The sequence below is a fragment of the Ranitomeya variabilis genome, chromosome 5 (genome assembly GCF_051348905.1).
Source record: "Ranitomeya variabilis isolate aRanVar5 chromosome 5, aRanVar5.hap1, whole genome shotgun sequence".
Lineage (NCBI taxonomy): Eukaryota > Metazoa > Chordata > Amphibia > Anura > Dendrobatidae > Ranitomeya > Ranitomeya variabilis.
Genome location: NC_135236.1, coordinates 4258230 through 4284618, shown reverse-complemented (window position 1 = coordinate 4284618; position 26389 = coordinate 4258230). Strand labels below are relative to the sequence as shown.

The 26389-nt window shown below is 50.9% G+C and overlaps 1 protein-coding gene across 2 annotated transcripts in view; it reads left to right on the top strand.

Annotated features, from left to right (window-relative positions):
• LOC143773231 (phospholipid scramblase 3-like) overlaps nucleotides 1–26389 on the top strand; it is a 78663-nt gene that overhangs the window by 38937 nt on the left and 13337 nt on the right. Inside the window, exon 1 of one of the 2 annotated variants that reach the window (XM_077260724.1) lies at nucleotides 25858–25993. The exons of the other annotated variant lie outside the window; for it this stretch is intronic. The gene's annotated coding sequence lies outside the window, so the exon portion shown is untranslated. Of the gene's footprint in view, nucleotides 1–25857; nucleotides 25994–26389 lie in introns of those variants that run through there. 2 annotated transcript variants of the gene reach the window in all.

The following is a 26389-nucleotide window of genomic DNA, read 5'->3' as shown; positions in this document are numbered from 1 at the left end:
TATATATACACTGCACAGTACCGCTCCTCCTGTCCTGTATATATACACTGCACAGTACCACTCTTCCTGTCCTGTATATATACTCTGCACAGTACCACTCCTCCTGTCCTGTATATATACACTGCACAGTACCACTCCTCCTGTCCTGTATATATACACTGCACAGTACCACTCCTCCTGTCTTGTATATATACCCTGCACAGTACCACTCCTCTTGTCCTGTATATATACACTGCACAGTACCACTCCTCCTGTCCTGTATATATACACTGCACAGTACCACTCCTCCTGTCCTGTATATACACTGCACAGTACCTCTCCCCTGTATATATACACTGCACAGTACCACTCCTCCTGTCCTTTATATATACACTGCACAGTACCACTCCTCCTGTCCTGTATATATACACTGCACAGTACCACTCCTCCTGTCCTGTATATATACACTGCACAGTACCACTCCTCCTGTCCTGTATATATACACTGCACAGTACCACTCCTCCTGTCCTGTATATATACCCTGCACAGTACCACTCCTCTTGTCCTGTATATATACACTGCACAGTACCACTCCTCCTGTCCTGTATATATACACTGCACAGTACCACTCCTCCTGTCCTGTATATACACTGCACAGTACCTCTCCCCTGTATATATACACTGCACAGTACCACTCCTCCTGTATATATACACTGCACAGTACCGCTCTTCCTGTCCTGTATAGATACACTACACAGTACCACTCCTCCTGTCCTGCATATATACACTGCACAGTACCACTCCTCCTGTATATATACACTGCACAGTACCACTCCTCCTGTCCTTTATATATACACTGCACAGTACCACTCCTCCTGTCCTGTATATATACACTGCACAGTACCACTCCTCCTGTCCTGTATATATACACTGCACAGTACCACTCCTCCTGTCCTGTATATATACACTGCACAGTACCGCTCCTCCTGTCCTGTATATATACACTGCACAGTACCACTCCTCCTGTCCTGTATATATACACTGCACAGTACCACTCCTCCTGTCCTGTATATATACACTGCACAGTACCACTCCTCCTGTCCTTTATATATACACTGCACAGTACCACTCCTCCTGTCCTGTATATATACACTGCACAGTACCACTCCTCCTGTCCTGTATATATACACTGCACAGTACCACTCCTCCTGTCCTGTATATATACACTGCACAGTACCGCTCCTCCTGTCCTGTGTATATACACTGCACAGTACCACTCCTCCTGTCCTGTATATATACACTGCACAGTACCACTCCTCCTGTCCTGTATATACACTGCACAGTACCTCTCCTCCTGTCCTGTATATATACACTGCACAGTACCACTCCTCCTGTATATATACACTGCACAGTACCACTCCTCCTGTCCTGTATATATACACTGCACAGTACCACTCCTCTTGTATATATACACTGCACAGTACCACTCCTCCTGTATATATACACTGCACAGTACCACTCCTCCTGTATATATACACTGCACAGTACCATTCCTCCTGTCCTGTATATATACACTGCACAGTACCGCTCTTCCTGTCCTGTATATATACACTGCACAGTACCACTCCTCCTGTATATATACACTGCACAGTACCACTCCTCCTGTCCTGTATATATACACTGCACAGTACCACTCCTCCTGTATATATACACTGCACAGTACCACTCCTCCTGTCCTGTATATATACACTGCACAGTACCACTCCTCCTGTATATATACACTGCACAGTACCGCTCTTCCTGTCCTGTATATATACACTGCACAGTACCGCTCTTCCTGTCCTGTATATATACACTGCACAGTACCACTCCTCCTGTATATATACACTGCACAGTACCACTCTTCCTGTCCTGTATATATTCACTGCACAGTACCACTCCTCCTGTCCTGTATATATACACTGCACAGTACCACTCCTCTTGTCCTGTATATATACACTGCACAGTACCACTCCTCCTGTCCTGTATATATACACTGCACAGTACCACTCCTCCTGTCCTGTATATACACTGCACAGTACCTCTCCCCTCTATATATACACTGCACAGTACCACTCCTCCTGTATATATACACTGCACAGTACCACTCCTCCTGTATATATACACTGCACAGCACCACTCCTCCTGTCCTGTATATATACACTGCACAGTACCACTCCTCCTGTCCTGTATATATACACTGCACAGTACCACTCCTCCTGTCCTGTATATATACACTGCACAGTACCGCTCCTCCTGTCCTGTATATATACACTGCACAGTACCACTCCTCCTGTATATATACACTGCACCGTACCACTCCTCCTGTATATATACACTGCACAGTACCACTCCTCCTGTCCTGTATATATACACTGCACAGTACCACTCCTCCTGTCCTGTATATATACACTGCACCGTACCACTCCTCCTGTCCTGCATATATACACTGCACAGTACCGCTCCTCCTGTCCTGTATATATACACTGCACAGTATCACTCCTCCTGTCCTGTATATATACACTGCACAGTACCGCTCTTCCTGTCCTGTATATATACACTGCACAGTACCACTCCTCCTGTATGTATACACTGCACAGTACCACTCCTCCTGTATATATACACTGCACAGTACCACTCCTCCTGTATATATACACTGCACAGTACCACTCATCCTGTATATATACACTGCACAGTACCACTCCTCCTGTCCTGTATATATACACTGCACAGTACCACTCCTCCTGTCCTGTATATATACACTGCACAGTACCACTCCTCCTCTATATATACACTGCACAGTACCACTCCTCCTGTCCTGTATATATACACTGCACAGTACCACTCCTCCTGTCCTGTATATATACACTGCACAGTACCACTCCTCCTGTATATATACACTGCACAGTACCACTCCTCCTGTATATATACACTGCACAGTACCACTCCTCCTGTATATATACACTGCACAGTACCACTCCTCCTGTCCTGTATATATACACTGCACAGTACCGCTCCTCCTGTATATATACACTGCACAGTACCACTCCTCCTGTATATATACACTGCACAGTACCACTCCTCCTGTCCTGTATATATACACTGCACAGTACCACTCCTCCTGTCCTGTATATATACACTGCACCGTACCACTCCTCCTGTCCTGCATATATACACTGCACAGTACCGCTCCTCCTGTCCTGTATATATACACTGCACAGTACCACTCCTCCTGTCCTGTATATATACACTGCACAGTACCGCTCTTCCTGTCCTGTATATATACACTGCACAGTACTACTCCTCCTGTATATATACACTGCACAGTACCACTCCTCCTGTCCTGTATATATACACTGCACAGTACCGCTCTTCCTGTCCTGTATATATACACTGCACAGTACCACTCCTCCTGTATATATACACTGCACAGTACCACTCCTCCTGTCCTGTATATATACACTGCACAGTACCACTCCTCCTGTCCTGTATATATACACTGCACAGTACCACTCCTCCTGTCCTGTATATATACACTGCACAGTACCACTCCTCCTGTATATATACACTGCACAGTACCACTCCTCCTGTATATATACACTGCACAGTACCACTCCTCCTGTATATATACACTGCACAGTACCACTCCTCCTGTATATATACACTGCACAGTACCACTCCTCCTGTATATATACACTGCACAGTACCACTCCTCCTGTCCTGTATATATACACTGCACAGTACCACTCCTCCTGTATATATACACTGCACAGTACCACTCCTCCTGTATATATACACTGCACAGTACCACTCCTCCTGTATATATACACTGCACAGTACCACTCCTCCTGTCCTGTATATATACACTGCACAGTACCACTCCTCCTGTATATATACACTGCACAGTTCCACTCCTCCTGTCCTGTATATATACACTGCACAGTACCACTCCTCCTGTCCTGTATATATACACTGCACAGTACCGCTCTTCCTGTCCTGTATATATACTGTGGTGCGGTGACCCACGTTACAGCCAGGGGGCGCTGTGTGTGTGCTTCGAGATGCGCTTGGAGGCATAAATGTGATGAGACTAAAGGTATCCTCACACTAAGCGACGCTGCAGCGATATAGACAACGATGCCGATCGCTGCAGCGTCGCTGTTTCGTCGTTGTGTGGTCGCTGGAGAGCTGTCACACAGACCGCTCTCCAGCGACCAACTATGCGAAATCCCCTGGTAACCAGGGTAAACATCGGGTTACTAAGCGCAGGGCTGCGCTTAGTAACCCAATGTTTACCCTGGTTACCAGCGTAAACGTAAAAGAAACCAAATACTACATACTTACATTCCGGTGTCTGTCCCCCGGCGCTGAGCTTTCCTGCACTGACTGTGAGCGCCGGCCGGAAAGCACAGTGCTGACGTCACCGCTGTGCTCTGCTTTCCGGCCGGCCGGCGCTGGCACAGTGCAGGAAAGCACAGCCGGAATGTAAGTATGTAGTATTTGGGTTTTTTTTACGTTTACGCTGGTAACCAGGGTAAACATCGGGTTACTAAGCGCGGCCCTGCGCTTAGTAACCCGATGTTTACCCTGGTTATCAGTGAAGACATCGCTGAATCGGCGTCATACACGCCGATTCAGCGATGTCTACGGGAGATCCAGCGACAAAATAAAGTTCTGGCTAGTGTTGAGCGATACCTTCCGATATCGGAAAGTATCGGTATCGGAAAGTATCGGCCGATACCGTCACAGTATCGGAATCCAATCCGATACCGATACCCGATCCCAATGCAAGTCAATGGGACGAAAATATCGGAATTAAAATAAACCCTTTCTTTCCTTGTAGGTTAATTCTACATGAAGGAAAACAACTAAGAATAATGTAGGATGTATTGGGGGACGTGGCGGAGATATTAAAGGCACAGAGGTTTAGCCCAAACAAATAGAATAGCAGGATTTTTTGGTTTTTTTTATGACGGTCGGCGTTAGAAAGATTTTGACTATTTTTTTTTTTTATTTTGTCAGATATTGATGTTTCACTACTTCCACGCCCTTCACCTTCTTTTTTACTTCTCCCACACTTTCTTCTTCATTATCCTCATCATCAGCTTCTTTGACATCAACTATCTTCACCTTATTCATCTTCTTCTACCTCTAATTTTTTTTTTTACATTGTTCATATTCTTTTTATTTAACTATTATCTTTTTCATATTCAACTTCTTCATCATATTCTTATTTGTGACAGGCATTCCCGTAGTTGTTATCTATAAAAGTTTGAAGATTACACCTTCCGTTCTGCCTGTCACAAAAGAGTTACATTTGTCCGCGTTCAGTTTGGCCTGCAGCATCAGGCTTTATCCAGGGGCACCACGAGGAGGAACGGACTCACCCCCATACACTGCTTAGTCTTCTTCTGCTTATAATTTAGATAATATCTTTTGCTCTGATATTTAGTCTTATGCTTAATGTTCTTCTGCTCTTTGTTCTGCAGCCTCTTGTTCTTCTGCTTCTCGGTCTCCCATGTCGTCGTCGTCTCCAGGGTCGTCGTCTCCGGGGTCGTCGTCATCGGGGTCGTCGTCATCGGGGTCGTCTTCAGGGTCATCGTCTCCAGGGTCGTCGTCATCTCGGTGGTTGTCGTCTCTGGTGTCGTCATCATCTTAGGGGTGGTCTTCCGGGTCATCGTCTTTAGGGTCTTGAACTTGGAAATGTAGCAGAAGGTACAAGAAGGCTGAGAAAATGCCGAGAAACAGCTGATGGAACTGGAACTCAGATGGCTACCCGAAAGTCCAAGAGCCAATGGAACTACCGTGGACCAGCTGACGTTACTGGAACCCGGTTACTAAGCAGGAGGTACCCGTGCCTGAAAGCACTACCAAGGACCACCTGACGTTGGTGGAACTCGGATACCCAGAGGGAGGCACCTAAGCCAAAGGCTCTGCCCGGAACCAGCTGACGGTACTGGAACCAGGATGGGGAGCAGAAGGTACAAGAGCAAAAGACAGTGCCGAGAACCAGCTGACGGTACTGGAACCCGAATGGGTAGCCGAAGGTCCAAGAGCCAATGGAACTACCGAGGACCAGCTGACGTTACTGGAACCCGGTTACTAAGCAGGAGGTACCCGTGCCTGAAAGCACTACCAAGGACCACCTGACGTTGGTGGAACTCGGATACCCAGAGGGAGGCACCTAAGCCAAAGGCTCTGCCCGGAACCAGCTGACGGTACTGGAACCAGGATGGGGACCTATTCAAGCTTGTCTTCCTAGAGCCCCAACTGGCGGTGTTAGAGCCCAGGGTCAGCAGAAGGAGGAGCAGGGGGAGGGGAGTGTAGGCCGAAGCCTGCACTGGCGGCAGCTTTGGGTCTGTTGTGCCTGCGTGGCGGTCGCAGGACACGTTGCCGGCTACACAGCAGGGGAACAGCTGGCGGTGCTGAACCCCACTGACACATTGGCGAGGTGTTTGGCTCTGTGCAGCCAGCACTTCCGGACAGCAACTAGCGTTGTTGGAGCCCGGGCTCTGCCGGTGGAGCAGAGTGTAGGCCGAAGCCTAATTGAACCGATTTCAAAGGTAACCTTTAACCCCCCCTCAGGGGTTACAAACTAGAAGAGCCACGCCTTATGCAGCAGTAGTGCTGCACAAGTCAAAGGTTGCTCTTTTAATTTTTCTCCTTGCACACGCCGAATGAAACACGTATAACATTTAGCCCTTTATACATTCAAACTGTGTTGGAGGCGCGAGTTCCCTTCGTAATGAGACGCAGCACAGCTGACCAAAATGCCACCTTGGTGCTTTGCGCGGCCTCCTGAGCTTCGTTATTTGTTGCACAGGAGTCTGCGCTGTCGTGTTATCCCTTGGCCTTGCGCTGTTAGCGCTGCCCGTCCTCTGACAACATTTGATGTCGGCCGGTGCGGTTCGCGATGACCATGAATCCCAGCACCGCAGTGTCTTAACATTGTTAAAACACTGCGGGGCTGGGATTCATGACCTGGCGCAGCACATATGTTCGCCTCTCGCTTGGGTTCTTACACCTGCTTCAGACTATGCGGCGTCAGCTGATCCCTTATCGCATGCCACGGCCATGAAGCCGCACAGTCCGAAGAAGGCGGAAGGAGATGAGGGATAGGCGAAGAAATGCACCGTTCATGCCCGTCAATCACACCCTCGCAGTCCAAATAAATAAGACACCGAGGGGCGTTGTGTGGGGCAAGGCGGCGGCAGAGGCGCAGCCAGCCAAACAATGAGGCCAGAAGACGGGCAGCGCTACCAAGGAGCTTGTTGCGTGTCAATACAAAGGAAAATCACACCTGAGGGACGTTTTAATGGTCTCAGAGGACTCATTTTAGATGTGTTCAGTTCCCCATGGGTGAGGAGAATAAGTTTCCGAGCCACCTTGCACACATGCAGCATTACTGCTGTACAAGGTGGCTGTAAAACATAGAAACGCCTGGGGGAGGGGGTACAGGTTCCCTTCAATTTCAGTTCTTGTGCCTGCGTGGCTGTCGCAGGACACGTTGCCGGCTACACAGCAGGGGAACAGCTGGCGGTGCTGAACCCCACTGACACATTGGCTGGTGTTTTTCTCTGTGCAGCTAGCAGTACCGGGCCCCAACTGGCGGTGTTAGAGCCCAGGGTCAGCAGGAGGAGGAGGAGCAGGAGGAGGAGCAGGGGGAGGGGAGTGTAGGCCGAAGCCTGCACTGGCGGCAGCTTTGGGTCTGTTGTGCCTGCGTGGCTGTTGCAGGACACGTTGCCGGCTGCACAGCAGGGGAACAGCTGGCGGTGCTGAACCCCACTGACACATTGGCTGGTGTTTTTCTCTGTGCAGCTAGCAGTACCGGGCCCCAACTGGCGGTGTTGGAGCCCGGGCTCTGCAGGGGGAGCAGAGTGTAGGCCGAAGCCTAATTGAACCAATTTCAAAGGTAACCTTTAACCCCCCCTCAGGGGTTACAAAGATGAAGAGCCACAGCTTATGCAGCAGTAGTGCTGCACAAGTCAAAGGTTGCTCTTTTAATTTTTCTCCTTGCACACGCTGAATGAAACACGTATAACATTTAGCCCTTTATACAGTCAAACTGTGTTGGAGGCGCGAGTTCCCTTTGTAATGAGACGCAGCACAGATGTCAAGAATCCCACCTTGGTGCTGGGTGCAGCCTCCTGAGCGTTGTTATTTGCTGTACAGGAGTCTGCGCTGTCGTGTTATCCCCTGGCCTAGCGCTGCCCATCTTCTGACATCATTTAATGTCGGCCGGTGCGGTTCGCGATGACCATGAATCCCAGCCCCGCAGTGTCTTAACATTGTTAAAACACTGCGGGGCTGGGATTCATGGCCTGGCGCAGCACATATGTTCGCCTCTCGCTTGGGTTCTTACACCTGCTTCAGACTATGTGGCGTCAGCTGATCCCTTATCGCATGCCACGGCCATGAAGCCGCACAGTCTGAAGAAGGCGGAAGGAGATGAGGGACAGGCGAACTGATGCACTGCTCATGCCCATCAAACACACCCTCGCACTCCCAAGAAATAAGACACCGAGGGGCGTTGTGTGGGTCAGGGCGGCCGCAGAGGCGCAGGCAGCCAAACAATGATGCCAGAAGACGGGCAGCGCTACCAAGGGGGTTGCAGCGTGTCATTACAAAGGAAAGTCACACCACCGGGACGGTTAAATGGTCACACAGAGGACACATTTTAGACGTGTTTTCAGTTCCACATGGGCGAGGAGAATACGTTTCTGAGCCACCTTGCACACATGCAGCATTACCGCTGTACAAGGTGGCTGTAAAACGTACAAACACCTGGGGGAGGGGGGACAGGTTCCCTTCAATTTCAGTTCTTGTGTCTGCGTGGCTGTCGCAGGACACGATGCCGGCTGCACAGCAGGGGAACAGCTGGCGGTGCTGAACCCCACTGACACATTGGCTGGTGTTTTTCTCTGTGCAGCTAGCAGTACCGGGCCCCAACTGGCGGTGTTAGAGCCCGGGGTCAGCAGGAGGAGGAGAGGGAGCAGAGTGTAGGCCGAAGCCTGCACTGGCGGCAGCTTTGGGTCTGTTGTGCCTGCGTGGCGGTCGCAGGACACGTTGCCGGCTGCACAGCAGGGGAACAGCTGGCGGTGCTGAACCCCACTGACACATTGGCGAGGTGTTTGGCTCTGTGCAGCCAGCACTTCCGGACAGCAACTAGCGTTGTTGGAGCCCGGGCTCTGCCGGTGGAGCAGAGTGTAGGCCGAAGCCTAATTGAACCGATTTCAAAGGTAACCTTTAACCCCCCCTCAGGGGTTACAAACTAGAAGAGCCACGCCTTATGCAGCAGTAGTGCTGCACAAGTCAAAGGTTGCTCTTTTAATTTGGCTCCTTGCACATGCTGAATGAAACACGTATAACATTTAGCCCTTTATACAGTCAAACTGTGTTGGAGGCGCGAGTTCCCTTCGTAATGAGACGCAGCACAGCTGACAACAATGCCACCTTGGTGCTTTGCGCGGCCTCCTGAGCTTCGTTATTTGTTGCACAGGAGTCTGCGCTGTCGTGTTATCCCTTGGCCTTGCGCTGTTAGCGCTGCCCGTCCTCTGACAACATTTGATGTCGGCCGGTGCGGTTCGCGATGACCATGAATCCCAGCTCCGCAGTGTCTTAACATTGTTAAAACACTGCGGGGCTGGGATTCATGGCCTGGCGCAGTACATATGTTCGCCTCTCGCTTGGGTTCTTACACCTGCTTCAGACTATGCGGCGTCAGCTGATCCCTTATCGCATGCCACGGCCATGAAGCCGCACAGTCTGAAGAAGGCGGAAGGAGATGAGGGACAGGCGAAGACATGCACCGCTCATGCCCATCAATCACACCCTCGCAGTCCCAATAAATAAGACACCGAGGGGCGTTGTGTGGGGCAAGGCGGCCGCAGAGGCGCAGGCAGCCAAACAATGATGCCAGAAGACGGGCAGCGCTACCAAGGAGCTTGTTGCGTGTCAATACAAAGGAAAATCACACCTGAGGGGCGTTTTAATGGTCGCAGAGGACTCATTTTTAGACGTGTTCACTTCAACATGGGCAAGGAGAATAAGTTTCTGAGCCACATTGCACACATGCAGCATTACTGTCGTACAAGGTGGCTGTAAAACGTAAAAACGCCTGGGGGAGGGGGTACAGGTTTCCTTCAATTTCAGTTCTTGTGTCTGCGTGGCTGTCGCAGGACACGTTGCCGGCTACACAGCAGGGGAACAGCTGGCGGTGCTGAACCCCACTGACACATTGGCTGGTGTTTGGCTCTGTGCAGCTAGTACATCTGGGCCCCAACTGGCGGTGATAGAGCCCAGGGTCAGCAGGAGGAGGAGAGGGAGCAGAGTGTAGGCCGAAGCCTGCACTGGAGCAAGTTGAAAGGGAAACTTTAACCCCCCCCCAGGTGTTTGTAGCTGAAAGAGCCATCGTGTACAGCTCTAATGCTGGAAAAGGTAAACTTAGCTCTTTTAATTATGGTCCTTGCACATGCTGAACCTAACACTTATGAAAAGTGACCCCTCCTACCGTGATACCGTCCGGTAGGTGGAACTTTCCTTTGTGATGTGACGCAGCACAGCCGTCATTCTTACCCCCTTGGCGCCGTGCGCCGCCTCCTCAGCGTTGCTTGAATCAGTCCCGGAGCCTGCGCTGTTAGGTTAGCCCTTGGCCATGCACACATTTTGCGCTGCCCGTCTTCTGACATCATTTGGTGTCAGGCTGGCTGTGCCTGTGCGGCCGCGCTGGCCGAGATCCCGCCTCGTACTGTCTTCTGATTTAATCCCACTGGGGGCCTGAGATCCGTGGCCATGCGCAGTGCATATCCTCGCCTATCACTCCCCTCCCTACGGCTTCTTAAGACTGTGCGGTGTCACGGCCGTGGCATGCTATTAGGGATCAGCTGACGTTGCACAGTTTGAAGAAGCCGTAGGGAGATGAGTGAGAGGTGGAGGTTCAGATATGCACTGCGCATGTCCATGGATCTCAGGCCCCCAGTGGGATTAAATCAGAAGACAGTACGAGGCGGGATCTCGGCCAGCGCGGCCGCACAGGCACAGCCAGCCTGACACCAAATGATGTCAGAAGACGGGCAGCGCAAAATGTGTGCATGGCCAAGGGCTAACCTAACAGCGCAGGCTCCGGGACTGATTCAAACAACGCTGAGGAGGCGGCGCACGGCGCCAAGGGGTACGAATGACGGCTGTGCTGCGTCACATCACAAAGGAAAGTTCCACCAACCGTACGGTATCACGGTAGGAGGGGACACATTTCATAAGTGTTAGGTTCAGCATGTGCAAGGAGCACCACGAAAAGAGGCACTTTTTCCCTTTGCATCATTACTGCTGCACAAGGTGGCTCCTTCAGTATCAAACGCCTGGGGGGGGGGGACAGGTTCCCTTAAATTTAACTTGTTGTGCCTGCGTGGCGGTCGCAGTACACGTTGCCGTATACACAGCAGGGGAACAGCTGACGGTGCTGAACCCCACTAACACATTGGCGAGGTGTTTGGCTCTGTGCGGACAGCACTTCTGGACGGCAACTAGCGGTGTTGGAGCCCAGGGACAGGTGGAGGAGGAGGAGGTGGTGGAGGTAGGAGGAGGTAGGAGGGATTGCCACACACACAGCAGGGGAACAGCTGACGTTACTGAACCCCAATAACAGAGGAGGGACTGTTGGGACTGTGCGTACAGCACTACCAGGCAACAACTAGCGGTGTTGGAGCCCAGGGACAGGTGGAGGAGGAGGAGGTGGAGGAGGTAGGAGGAGGTAGGAGGGATTGCCACACACACAGCAGGGGAACAGCTGACGTTACTGAACCCCAATAACAGAGGAGGGACTGTCGGGGCTGTGCGTACAGCACTACCAGGCAACAACTAGCGGTGTTGGAGCCCAGGGACAGGAGGGGGAGGTGGAGGAGATAGGAGGGATTGCCACACACACAGCAGGGGAACAGCTGACGTTACTGAACCCCAATAACAGAGGAGGGACTGTTGGCTGTGCGTACAGCACTACCAGGCAACAACTAGCGGTGTTGGAGCCCAGGGACAGGAGGAGGAGGAGGTGGAGGAGATAGGAGGGATTGCCACACACACAGCAGGGGAACAGCTGACGTTACTGAACCCCAATAACAGAGGAGGGACTGTTGGGACTGTGCGTACAGCACTACCGGATGGCAACTAGCGGTGTTGGAGCCCAGGGACAGGTGGAGGAGGAGGAGGTGGAGGAGATAGGAGGGATTGCCACACACACAGCAGGGGAACAGCTGACGTTACTGAACCCCAATAACAGAGGAGGGACTGTTGACTGTGCGTACAGCACTACCAGGCAACAACTAGCTGTGTTGGAGCCCAGGGACAGGAGGGGGAGGTGGAGGAGATAGGAGGAGGTAGGAGGGTGTCATGATCTCTGCAGGCAGAGATCATAGCAAGCCTATAGAGGGACAAGCTCTCGGAAGATGGAACTATACTGACCATGAACTAAGCCTGCCGCGCAACTAGAAATAGCCAGGTAGCATTTCCTATTTATCGCTAGATGCCCAGCTCTGGCCTAAGACCTAAATAGCTAGCAGAGGGAAATATAAGACCTGGCTCACCTCTAGAGAAATATTCCAAAGAAGACAGTAGCCCCCCACATATAATGACGGTGAGTTCAGATGAAACTACAAACGCAGCAGGAAAATAGTCTTAGCAAATTTGAGGTCCGCTTACTAGATAGCAGAAGACAGATAGTATACTTTCATGGTCAGCAGAAAAACACTAACAAAACACCATCCAGAGATTACCTTAAACTCTGGCATTAACTCATAACGCCAGAGTAGCAATCCCTGATCAACGAGAGCTTTCCAGACACAGTAACAAAACTTCAGCTGTGAACTGGAACAAATAGGCAAAACAAAACATGGACAAAAGTCCAACTTATCTAGTAGTTGTCAGAAGCAGGAACAAGCACTGAGAGGCATCAGATAACATTGTTGACCGGCAAGAAACCACCAGAGAAATGAGCTTAAATAGCGACACCCACTACTGATGGAACCAGGTGAAACAGGAAAAAGGATGACAAGTCCAATTCCACAAGCGGCCACCGGGGGAGCCCAGAATCCAAATTCACAACAGTACCCCCCCCTCAAGGAGGGGGCACCGAACCCTCACCAGATCCACCAGGGCGACCAGGATGAGCCCTATGGAAGGCACGAACAAGATCAGAAGCATGAACATCAGATGCATTGACCCAAGAATTATCCTCCTGGCCGTAACCCTTCCAGTTGACCAGATACTGGAGTTTCCGTCTGGAAACACGAGAGTCCAAAATTTTCTCCACAACGTACTCCAACTCACCCTCAACCAACACCGGAGCAGGAGGCTCAACTGAAGGTACAACAGGTACCTCATACCTGCGCAATAACGACCGATGAAAAACGTTATGAATGGAAAAGGACGCAGGGAGGTCCAAACGGAAAGAAACAGGATTAAGAATCTCCAATATTCTATAAGGGCCGATGAACCGAGGTTTAAACTTAGGAGAAGAGACCCTCATAGGGACAAAACGAGAAGACAACCACACCAAATCTCCAACACAAAGCCGAGAACCAACACGACGATGACGGTTGGCAAAACGCTGAGTCTTCTCCTGGGACAACTTCAAATTGTCCATAACCTGCCCCCAGATGTGATGCAATCTCTCCACCACCGCATCCACTCCAGGACAATCCGAGGATTCCACCTGACCGGAGGAAAATCGAGGGTGAAACCCCGAATTACAGAAAAACGGGGACACCAAGGTGGAAGAACTGGCCCGATTATTGAGGGCGAACTCTGCCAATGGCAAAAAAGCAACCCAATCATCCTGGTCAGCAGAGACAAAACACCTCAGATATGTCTCAAGGGTCTGATTAGTCCGCTCGGTCTGGCCATTAGTCTGAGGGTGAAAAGCAGATGAAAAAGACAAATCTATGCCCATCCTAGCACAGAATGCCCGCCAAAATCTAGACACAAATTGGGTACCTCTGTCAGAAACAATATTCTCAGGAATACCGTGCAATCGGACAACATTCTGAAAAAACAGAGGAACCAACTCAGAAGAAGAAGGCAACTTGGGCAGAGGAACCAAATGGACCATTTTAGAGAAACGGTCACAGACCACCCAGATGACAGACATCTTCTGGGAAACAGGCAGATCTGAAATAAAATCCATCGAGATGTGTGTCCAAGGCCTCTTAGGAATAGGCAAGGGCAACAGCAGTCCGCTAGCCCGAGAACTACAAGACTTGGCCCGAGCACAAACGTCACATGACTGCACAAAGACTCGCACATCTCGTGACAGGGAAGGCCACCAGAAGGATCTTGCCACCAAATCCCTGGTACCAAAAATTCCGGGATGACCTGCCAATGCAGAAGAATGTACCTCAGAGATGACTCTGCTGGTCCAATCATCCGGAACAAACAGTCTATCAGGCGGACAACGATCCGGTCTATCCGCCTGAAACTCTTGCAAGGACCGCCGCAGATCAGGAGAAACGGCCGACAAAATTACTCCCTCCCTAAGGATACCTGTGGGTTCAGAATTACCAGGAGAGTCCGGGTCAAAACTCCTAGAAAGGGCATCTGCCTTAACATTCTTAGAACCCGGTAGGTATGACACCACAAAATTAAAGCGAGAAAAAAATAAAGACCAGCGCGCCTGTCTAGGATTCAGGCGTCTGGCAGTCTCAAGATAAATCAAATTTTTGTGGTCAGTCAATACCACCACCTGATGCCTAGCCCCCTCGAGCCAATGGCGCCACTCCTCAAACGCCCACTTCATGGCCAAAAGCTCCCGATTCCCAACATCATAATTCCGCTCTGCGGGCGAAAATTTGCGAGAAAAGAAGGCACAAGGCCTAATGACGGAGCAGTCGGAACCTTTCTGCGACAACACTGCCCCAGCTCCGATCTCCGAAGCGTCAACCTCAACCTGAAAAGGCAGATTCACATCAGGCTGACGCAACACAGGGGCAGAGGCAAAACGGCGCTTAAGCTCCTGAAAGGCCTCTACAGCATGAGGGGACCAATTAGCAACATCAGCGCCTTGTCTGGTCAAATCAGTCAGTGGTTTAACGACATCCGAAAAACCAGCAATAAATCGGCGGTAAAAGTTGGCAAAGCCCAAAAATCTCTGAAGACCCTTAAGAGAGGAGGGCTGAGTCCAGTCACAAATAGCTTGCACCTTGACGGGATCCATCTCAATGGAAGAGGGAGAAAAAATATACCCCAAAAAGGAAATTTTCTGGACCCCAAAAACGCACTTAGACCCCTTCACACATAAAGAATTAGACCGCAAAACCTGAAAAACTCTCCTGACCTGCTGGACATGAGAGTCCCAGTCATCAGAAAAAATCAGAATATCATCCAGATATATTATCATAAATTTATCCAGAAAATCGCGGAAAATATCATGCATAAAAGACTGGAAAACTGAAGGGGCATTAGAAAGACCAAAAGGCATGACCAAATACTCAAAGTGGCCCTCGGGCGTATTAAATGCGGTCTTCCACTCATCCCCCTGCCTGATCCGCACCAAATTATACGCCCCACGAAGATCAATTTTAGAGAACCACTTAGCACCCTCTATACGAGCAAACAAATCAGTAAGCAATGGCAATGGGTATTGATACTTAACAGTGATCTTATTCAGAAGCCGATAATCAATACATGGTCTCAAAGAGCCGTCTTTTTTTGAGACAAAGAAAAACCCAGCTCCCAAGGGAGAAGAAGATGGACGAATATGTCCCTTTTCCAAAGACTCCTTTATATATTCCCGCATAGCAGCATGTTCCGGCACAGACAAATTAAACAAACGACCCTTTGGATATTTACAACCCGGTATCAAATCTATGGCACAATCGCACTCACGGTGCGGAGGTAACGACCCAAGCTTGGGTTCGTCAAAGACGTCTTGATAATCAGAGAGGAACTCAGGGACTTCAGAGGGAATGGACGACGAAATAGAAACCAAAGGTACGTCCCCATGAATACCCTTACATCCCCAGCTCAACACAGACATTGCTCTCCAGTCCAAGACTGGGTTGTGAGACTGCAACCATGGCAATCCCAGTACCAAATCGTCATGTAAATTATACAGCACCAGGAAACGAATAATCTCCTGGTGATCCGGATTGATACGCATGGTTACTTGTGTCCAGTATTGTGGTTTATTATTAGCCAATGGGGTGGAGTCAATCCCCTTCAGAGGAATAAGAGTCTCCAAAGGCTCTAAATTAAAACCACAACGATTGGCAAAGGACCAATCCATAAGACTCAGAGCGGCGCCAGAGTCAACATAGGCGTCCGTGGCAATGGATGACAAAGAGCAAATCAGGGTTACAGACAAAATAAACTTAGACTGAATGGTGCCAATGGAAACAGACTTATCAAGCTTCTTTGTACGCCTAGAGCATGCTGATATAACATGAGTAGAATCCCCACAATAGAAACACAATCCATTCTTCCGTCTAAAATTCTGTCGCTCGCTCCTGGACAGAATTCTATCACACTGCATACTTTCTGGCGTCTTTTCCATAGACACCGCCAGATGGTGCACCGGTTTGCGCTCCCGCAGACGCCTATCAATCTGAATAGCCATTGTCATGGACTCATTCAGACCTGCAGGCAAAGGGAACCCCACCATAACATCCTTAACGGCATCAGAGAGACCTTCTCTGAAAGTTGCCGCCAAAGCGCACTCATTCCACTGAGTAAGCACAGACCATTTACGGAATTTTTGGCAGAAAACTTCAGCTTCGTCTTGCCCCTGAGATAGTGCCATCAAAGTTTTTTCTGCCTGAAGTTCCAAATGAGGTTCCTCATAAAGCAAGCCCAAGGCCAGAAAAAACGCATCCACATCGCGTAACGCAGGATCCCCTGCTGGCAATGAGAAGGCCCAATCTTGAGGGTCACCCCTGAGCAAGGAAATCACAATCCTAACCTGCTGAGCAGGGTCTCCAGCTGAACGAGACTTCAGGGACAAATAAAGCTTACAATTATTTCGGAAATTCTGGAAGCTAGCTCTATTCCCTGTGAAGAACTCCGGCAAAGGAATTCTCGGCTCAGATACCGGAGCATGTACCACAAAATCTTGTAAATTTTGTACTTTCGTGATGAGATTATTCAAACCCGCAGTTACACTCTGGAGATCCATTATTGTCAGGTGCACACAGAGAATACAGAGATTAGGAGGAGAGAGAGAAAAAAGACTGCAGCAAGGCAGACTGGAGAAAAAAAAAAAAAAAATTCCAGCAGATTTCTTATAACTCTCCTTTCTCAACCTGGGTCTTTAACACTTTACGGGCCGGTCAAACTGTCATGATCTCTGCAGGCAGAGATCATAGCAAGCCTATAGAGGGACAAGCTCTCGGAAGATGGAACTATACTGACCATGAACTAAGCCTGCCGCGCAACTAGAAATAGCCAGGTAGCATTTCCTATTTATCGCTAGATGCCCAGCTCTGGCCTAAGACCTAAATAGCTAGCAGAGGGAAATATAAGACCTGGCTCACCTCTAGAGAAATATTCCAAAGAAGACAGTAGCCCCCCACATATAATGACGGTGAGTTCAGATGAAACTACAAACGCAGCAGGAAAATAGTCTTAGCAAATTTGAGGTCCGCTTACTAGATAGCAGAAGACAGATAGTATACTTTCATGGTCAGCAGAAAAACACTAACAAAACACCATCCAGAGATTACCTTAAACTCTGGCATTAACTCATAACGCCAGAGTAGCAATCCCTGATCAACGAGAGCTTTCCAGACACAGTAACAAAACTTCAGCTGTGAACTGGAACAAATAGGCAAAACAAAACATGGACAAAAGTCCAACTTATCTAGTAGTTGTCAGAAGCAGGAACAAGCACTGAGAGGCATCAGATAACATTGTTGACCGGCAAGAAACCACCAGAGAAATGAGCTTAAATAGCGACACCCACTACTGATGGAATCAGGTGAAACAGGAAAGAGGATGACAAGTCCAATTCCACAAGCGGCCACCGGGGGAGCCCAGAATCCAAATTCACAACAGGAGGGATTGCCACACACACAGCAGGGGAACAGCTGACGTTACTGAACCCCAATAACAGAGGAGGGACTGTTGGGACTGTGCGTACAGCACTACCGGACGGCAACTAGCGGTGTTGGAGCCCAGGGACAGGAGGGGGAGGTGGAGGTGGAGGAGATAGGAGGGATTGCCACACACACAGCTGGGGAACAGCTGACGTTACTGAACCCCAAGAACAGAGGAGCGACGGTTGACTGTGTGTACAGCACTACAAGGCAACAACTAGCGGTGTTGGAGCCCAGGGACAGCAGGAGGAGGAGGTGGAGGAGATAGGAGGGATTGCCACACACACAGCTGGGGAACAGCTGACGTTACTGAACCCCAATAACAGAGGAGGGACTGTTGACTGTGCGTACAGCACTACCAGGCAACAACTAGCGGTGTTGGAGCCCAGGGACAGGAGGGGGAGGTGGAGGAGATAGGAGGGATTGCCACACACACAGCAGGGGAACAGCAGACATTACTGAACCCCAATAACAGAGGAGGGACTGTTGGGACTGTGCGGACAGCACTTCTGGACAGCAACTAGCGGTGTTGGAGCCCAGGGACAGGAGGAGGAGGAGGAGGAGGTGGAGGAGATAGGAGGGATTGCCACACACACAGCAGGGGAACAGCTGACGTTACTGAACCCCAATAACAGAGGAGGGACTGTTGACTGTGCGTACAGCACTACCGGACGGCAACTAGCGGTGTTGGAGCCCAGGGACAGGAGGGGGAGGTGGAGGTGGAGGAGATAGGAGGGATTGCCACACACACAGCAGGGGAACAGCTGACGTTACTGAACCCCAATAACAGAGGAGGGACTGTCGGGACTGTGCGTACAGCACTAACAGGCAACAACTAGCGGTGTTGGAGCCCAGGGACAGGAGGAGGAGGAGGTGGAGGAGATAGGAGGGATTGCCACACACACAGCAGGGGAACAGCTGACGTTACTGAACCCCAATAACAGAGGAGGGACTGTTGACTGTGCGTACAGCACTACCAGGCAACAACTAGCGGTGTTGGAGCCCAGGGACAGGAGGGGGAGGTGGAGGTGGAGGAGATAGGAGGGATTGCCACACACACAGCAGGGGAACAGCTGACGTTACTGAACCCCAATAACAGAGGAGGGACTGTCGGGACTGTGCGTACAGCACTTCTGGACGGCAACTAGTGGTGTTGGAGCCCAGGGACAGGAGGAGGAGGAGGTGGAGGAGATAGGAGGGATTGCCACACACACAGCAGGGGAACAGCTGACGTTACTGAACCCCAATAACAGAGGAGGGACTGTTGACTGTGCGTACAGCACTACCAGGCAACAACTAGCGGTGTTGGAGCCCAGGGACAGGAGGGGGAGGTGGAGGAGATAGGAGGGATTGCCACACACACAGCAGAGGAACAGCTGACGTTACTGAACCCCAATAACAGAGGAGGGACTGTTGACTGTGCGTACAGCACTACCAGGCAACAACTAGCGGTGTTGGAGCCCAGGGACAGGAGGAGAAGCAGAGGAACACAATGTAGGCCGAAGCCTGATTGGAGAAAGTCGAAAGGGAACCTTTAACCCCCCCCCCCAAGGCGTTTGTAGCTGAAAGAGCCAGCTTGTGCAGCAAAAAAGATGCAAAAGGAAAAGGTGGCTCTTTTCATGATGCTCCTTGCAAACACAGAACTAAACACTTATAAAATGTGTCCCCTGATACCGTGTGACCGTCCCGGAGGTGGGACTTTCCTTCGTAATATGACGCAGCACAGCCGTCATTCCTACCTCCTTGGCGCCGTTCCCCGGCTCCTCAGCGTTTTTTGATTCCGTCCCGGAGCCTGCGCTGTTATGTTATGCCTTGGCCAGGCACACTTAGCGCTGCCCATCTTCTGACATCATTTGGTGTCAGGCTGGCTGCGCCTGTGCGGCCGCGCTGGCCGAGAGCCCGCCTCGCAGTGTCGTCTAATGTAATCCCACCGCGGGCCTGGGATCCGTGGCCATGCGCAGTGCATATCCTCGCCTCTCACTCCCCTCCCTACGGCTTCTTCAGACTGTGCGGCCTCACGGCCGTGGCATGCTATTAGGGATCAGCTGACGGCGCACAGTCTGAAGAAGGCGTAGGGAGATGAGTGACAGCAGCCTGAGGTGAAGATATGCACTGCGCATGTCCATGGATCTCAGGCCCCCAGTGGGATGAAATCAGAAGACACTGCGAGGCGGGCTCTCGGCCAGCACGGCCGCACAGGCGCAGCCATCCTGACACCAAATGATGTCAGAAGACGGGCAGCGCTAAGTGTGCCTGGCCAAGGGATAACATAACAGCGCAGGCTCCGGGACGGAATCAAACAACGCTGAGGAGCCGGGGCACGGCGCCAAGGGGGTAGGAATGACAGCTGTGCTGCATCATATTACGAAGGAAAGTCCCACCTCCGGGACGGTTTTACGGTATCAGTGGACACATTTTATAAGTGTTAAGTTCTGCGTGTGCAAGGAGCTAAACAAAAATAGCTACCTTTTCCTTGTGCAGCATTACTGCTGTACAAGGTGGCTCTTTCAGTAACAAACGCCTTGGGGGGGGGGGACAGGTTCCCTTACATTTCAGTTGTTGTGTCAGCGTGGCGGTCGCAGGACACATTGCCGGCTACACAGCTGGGGATCAGCTGACGTTACTGACACCCAATAACACTGGGTCGTATGTTTTGACTGTGCAGACGGCACTTCTGAGCCTCAACTGGCGGTGTTGGAGCCCAGGAATTTAAGTTCAGGTGGTAGAAAGATGAACACAACAGGAGACCTGGATACTGTAGACAGTCACCTAATTATTTAATCAGGAAGAGGAGTGGCAAATTCCTGCGAGATCCAGGCCTTGTTCATTTTCAGGAAAGTAAGCCGGTCAACGTTATCGGAGGATAGTCGCATGCGACGGTCAGTTAGTACACCACCTGCAGCACTAAAGACGCGTTCCGAAAATACACTGGCCGCAGGGCAAGACAGCACCTCCAATGCATACTGGCTTAGCTCTGGCCATGTATCCAGCTTTGAGACCCAAAACTTGAAAGGGGAAGAGCCGTCTGGGAGTACAGCAAGAGGGCAAGACATGTAGTCTGTCACCATCTGACGGAACCGTTGCCTCCTGCTGACTGGAGCCGTCTGTGATGGTGTAGACTTTTGTGGGGGGCACAGAAAACTGTGCCACAGTTGGGCCATACTGGTCTTGCCTTGGGCAGAGGCACTGCTTCTGCTCCCTCTTTGTGCAGAGCCTCCACCACGGCCTGGACGCACTGAGCTGCTTTGTAATGCACTAGCAGCACTTCTCTCACTTGGAATGGAGAAGATGATGGAATTCACCAGTGTGTCTTGGTACTCCCGCATTTTTCGCTCCCGGTTCAACGGTGTGATGAGGCTTTCTACGTTGTCCCGGTAGCGAGGATCGAGGAGGGTGAACACCCAATAATCAGACATGTTGAGAATGTGGGCGATGCGGCGGTCGTTTCTCAGGCACTGCAGCATGTAATCCACCATGTGCTGCAGACTGCCAACTGCCCAAGAAACGCTGTCCCCTGCTGGAGGCGTGATATCTGCCCGCTCGTCATCACCCCACCCTCGCTGTACACACTGAGTACTGGACAATTCGGTAACTCCCTCCTCTGGACGGATGTCTTCCTCCTCCATTGACTCCTCCTCATCCTCCTCACAAACTGTCCCCTGCCTACGCGTTTGTGAGGAACCACGTGGCGCTGACTGTCCAGAAGATGATGGAAATGGTGAATCCTCATCCTCCACCTCTTCCACAACATCATCCCTTAGCGCTTGCAGTGATTTTTCAAGCAGGCAGATAAGGGGGACAGTCATGCTGACTTGTGCATCATCTGCACTCGCCATCCGCGTGGAATAATCAAAGGGACGCAAAACCTGGCAGACGTCATTCATAGTGGCCCACTCTGTGGTTGTGAAGTCTGTACGGCGCTGACTGCGACTTTTTTGCGCCTGAAGCAGCTGGTACTCCATTACAGCTTGCTGCTGCTCACACAACCGCTCCAACATATGTAACGTGGAATTCCACCTGGTAGGTAGGTCACATATGATGCGATGTTCCGGCAGGCGGTGTCGGCGCTGCAGAGCCGCAATGCGCGCTTTTGCCGTGCTGGAACGCCGCAAGTAAGCACACTCTAGGTGGACCTTGTGCAGCAGTGCATCAAGATCCGGATAGTCCCTCAGAAAACTCTGCACGACCAAGTTGAGCACATGTGCCAGACATGGGATGTGAGTGAGGTTGCCGAGGCCCAGAGCTGCCACCAGATTTCGGCCATTATCACACACTACCATGCCTGGCTGGAGATTCGCTGGCACAAACCACACATCGCTCTCCTGCTTGATGGCATTCCAGAGCTCCTGCGCTGTGTGGCTTCGATTCCCCAAATAAATTAATTTCAAGACGGCCTGTTGACGTTTGGCCACGGCTGTGCTCATGTCGGTCGTAACAGGTACACGTTCATCACGGGTCCATGTGGAGGTGGACTGTGACGGCTCCTGCAGCGATGATTCTGAGGAACTGGTGTAGGAGGAGGAGTCAATGCATACAGACTGGATTCCTGCAATCCTTGAAGTGGGCAGGACACGTCCTGCGCCACTCGCACGGTCTGTACCCGGCTCAACGACATTAACTCAATGGGCAGTGAGGGAAAGGTATCGCCCCTGTCCATGTTGACTGGTCCACGCATCGGTGGTGAGGTGGACCTTGCTACTGACGGCGTTCAGTAGCGCGCGTTTTATGTTTCCCTCCACATGCTTTTGCAGGGCAGGGACGGCTTGCTTGCTGAAGTAAAAGCGGCTGGGCACATTGTACTGTGGGACTGCCAATGACATCAAGTCACGGAAGCTGTCAGTCTCCACCAGCCTGAATGACAGCATTTCCAGTGACAGAAGTTTGGCAATGCCTGCAGTCAGAGCCTGTGCTCGTGGGTGGTTTGACGAGAAAGGCCGCCTTTTCTCCCATGCCTGTACTACCGATGGCTGTAGACTGGCCTGGGAGTGTGAGGATAACTGGGAAAGTGGTGCTGCGGGTGGAATTACAGCGGGTCTCTGGACAACAGGGCCAGAGGTTCTTCCACGGCGATCCTGGGAGGAAGCCGAACCAGCTGCGTGTGAGCTGGAGGAAGAGGCAACACGAGCTGAAGAGGTGGTAGCTGCCGCTGTTGGTTGGCCTAGCTCTTCAGTGTGTTTTTCTAACTCCGCCGGGTGCCTGGTGCGCACATGTTTCCACATGTTGGAGGTATTGAGGTTGCTGACATTTCGACCTCTTTTGACTTTGTGATGACACACCTTGCATTTGACATAGCAAATGTCAGCTGCAACTGTGTCAAAAAAGGACCAGGCACTGCAAGTCTTGGGAGCGCCCTTTTTGGCTTTTGGAAGAGACATGCTCCTAACGGCTGCCAAAGCGGAGGCTGCAGGATCCGCAGTCTTCCCCCTCCCTCTCCCTCTTTGGGCCGTACGGGGAATCTCTTCCTCAGAGCTGCTCCCACCACCTTCCTGTCCCTCACGCCAAGATGGGTCAAGGACCTCATCATCTACACTACCCTCTGCCCCCAACTGCTCCTCCTGGGTAGTCTCAGCAGCAGAGCACGCACCAGTAAGTGGCACCTGAGTGTCATCATCAGCTGATGCGGCCTGCGATGTGGTGACCGGAGCCACTGGCCCACCCGCCTCTTCAGAGGAAGAGAGAAAAAGCTGTTGGGCATCACTGCACCCTGCCTCTTCTTCCATTTCTCCAATGCTGCTTGGCTGGCCCCCTGTTTCCAAGCCAAGAGATTCAGAGAACAGAAGTAGAGACGGCTCCTGTCCTGGGCTCTCTGTCTGCCTGGGCAATTTGGCAGGTGGTGAAGAGACAGATGGCTGCTCTCCAGTGCTCTGTGTCTGAGAGGATGTGGCACTAATTGAAGTTGATGCATTAGCTGCCATCCATCCGACAACGGCTTCAATTTGTTCTTCACGCAGCAGCGGTGTACGGCGCTCTGACACAAAGCTGCGCATGAATGACTGTTGCCTGGTGAAAGTGGGTGCTGATGAGTCACCGGTGCCCGCAGCAGGCACAGAATCCCCACGTCCCCTCCCTGCTCCGCGCCCACGCCCACGCCCACGTGCCTTACTCACTGCCTTCTTCATCTTGGGTGACTGATAAAGATAAGCAGAAAAGTACTAACGGCTTTGTGTGCTTATTCCTGAACAACTCCTCCTAACAGGTATAAGAAACACTAATTTTCTAAAGTGTGGACTAGACTTTAATATGAGCTAATGTGGCCTACACAAATGTAAAGTGGTGTAACTGGTGTGTTTGGTGAACTTTATTATTTATTTATTTTTTGGGGGCTGAACTGACAACAGAGAGAGCTGCAGTCACACGGAGACCGTGCAGACAGCCGTAAACTGCGCTGCAAGGCCCCAAAACCCTCCTCTACGTTATCCTATCTAGTGTTTTTCCACAAATTAGCTGGAGACGGGTGGAAAGACACTAATAGGAATTTTTGTTAAAAATTAGCAGCAGACTACACTACTTGGAAAAAAAAAAAAAAAAAAGAACAGTATGAGGCAATGAACCACCCTCCCTGAACTGAATACAACCAGCTATGGATGGCCTATGTGGCTGCACTCAGACTAGAGAGTGGGCTGCACTCACACACACACAGACCTTGCAGATCGCAGTGAAAATAGCGCTACAAGGCAAAAGCAAGGTGAATAGTAGGTGAACACAGCGGTTGCTAAATTAGCCTTTGGAAAGCACAAAGAAGCAAATCGCTATCTCTAAACTGGCCCTCAGTCAGCAAACAGCGTCCTGTCACTAACTGAATTCACAGCAGAGTGATCGCAAAATGGCGCCAGCGACTTTTAAACTGCATCATGACATCATTTCAGCAGCCAATCACAGCCTTGCCAGTAGTTTCATGCCCTCCATGCTGAACAGGATGTGCCCACACTTGAAATCATTCTCATTGGCTGAATTTGTGCATTTTGAATCTAGGAACTTCCGATTCCGGTATCCGATACGCGGCAAGTATCGGAATCCCGGTATCGGAATTCCGATACCGCAAGTATCGGCCGATACCCGATACTTGCGGTATCGGAATGCTCAACACTAGTTCTGGCCTTTCTGCTCCGACCAACGATGGCACAGCAGGATCCTGATCGCTGCTGCCTGTCAAACACAACAATATCGCTAGCCAGGACGCTGCAACGTCACAGATCGCTAGCGATATCGTTCAGTGTGAAGGTACCTTAAGTCCGGCAGGAGTGTTAATGGCCGGTGTGTGTGTTGCAGAGGAGGACACTCTGTGCTGTCAATCTGAGGTTTGGTTGGTGTGTGCTGGGACCTGTAGTCCCACAAGTAATTGTGTAGTTCTAATGGGAGATTGGCAGGGCTAGTTATGAGAGATGGGAGGGTCAAACTAGCCACACACACCCACACTCCCACCCAGGGGAGTGGTTACAGGTATGTAATGTGACCAGAGTGTGGGTCACATGTGCCTGGGAGGTTCCTGTGCAAGGTCCTGGATGGTCGGTGTTGGAGATTCCTGGTATTGGAGAAGTCCTGCAAGCACCTGAGACCGTGGACCTGATGTACGGTCAGTGTTGGATTGTCCTGGTATGGGCTGGAGGCACTGAGACCGTGCGTCCTGCAATAGCCTGGGTGTTGGATTGTCCTGAAGTGGGCTGGAGTCCTAGAAGCACTGCTGAGGCTATGGGCTGAATGCTCAAGGGTGTTGGATTGTCCTGGGATGGGCTGGAGTCCTGCAAGCACCTGGTAAGGCTGTAGGTCCTGTATGGTCAGTGTTGGAGGCTCCTGGCTGGTGGAGTCGTCCTGGAAGCACTGTGAGACCGTCGACCTGGACAGTCTGTGTTGAGGACCTGGGACTGACGTGAAGTCAGCATGATGAGTGGAACTCCTGAAAGGTAACCCCAGACAAGGGGATTGTAATATGTGGCAGAGAAGTTTATCTGCTGCATGAATAGACTGTATGTCATGTGGTTTATGACGTTTAATAAACCGGATATGACCAGAATTGTGTGAGGTACCGTGCCTGAGTGCTTGAATGCTATGCCAAGCGAGTCTCCCCCAACACACTCAGGTAGCGTATCACCACAATACACTGCACAGTACCATTCCTCCTGTATATATACACTGCATAGTATGGCTCCTCCTGTATATATACACTGCACAGTACCACTTCTCCTGTATATATACACTGCACAGTACCACTCCTCCTGTATATATACACTGCACAGTACCACTTCTCCTGTATATATATACTGCACAGTACCACTCCTCCTGTATATATACACTGCACA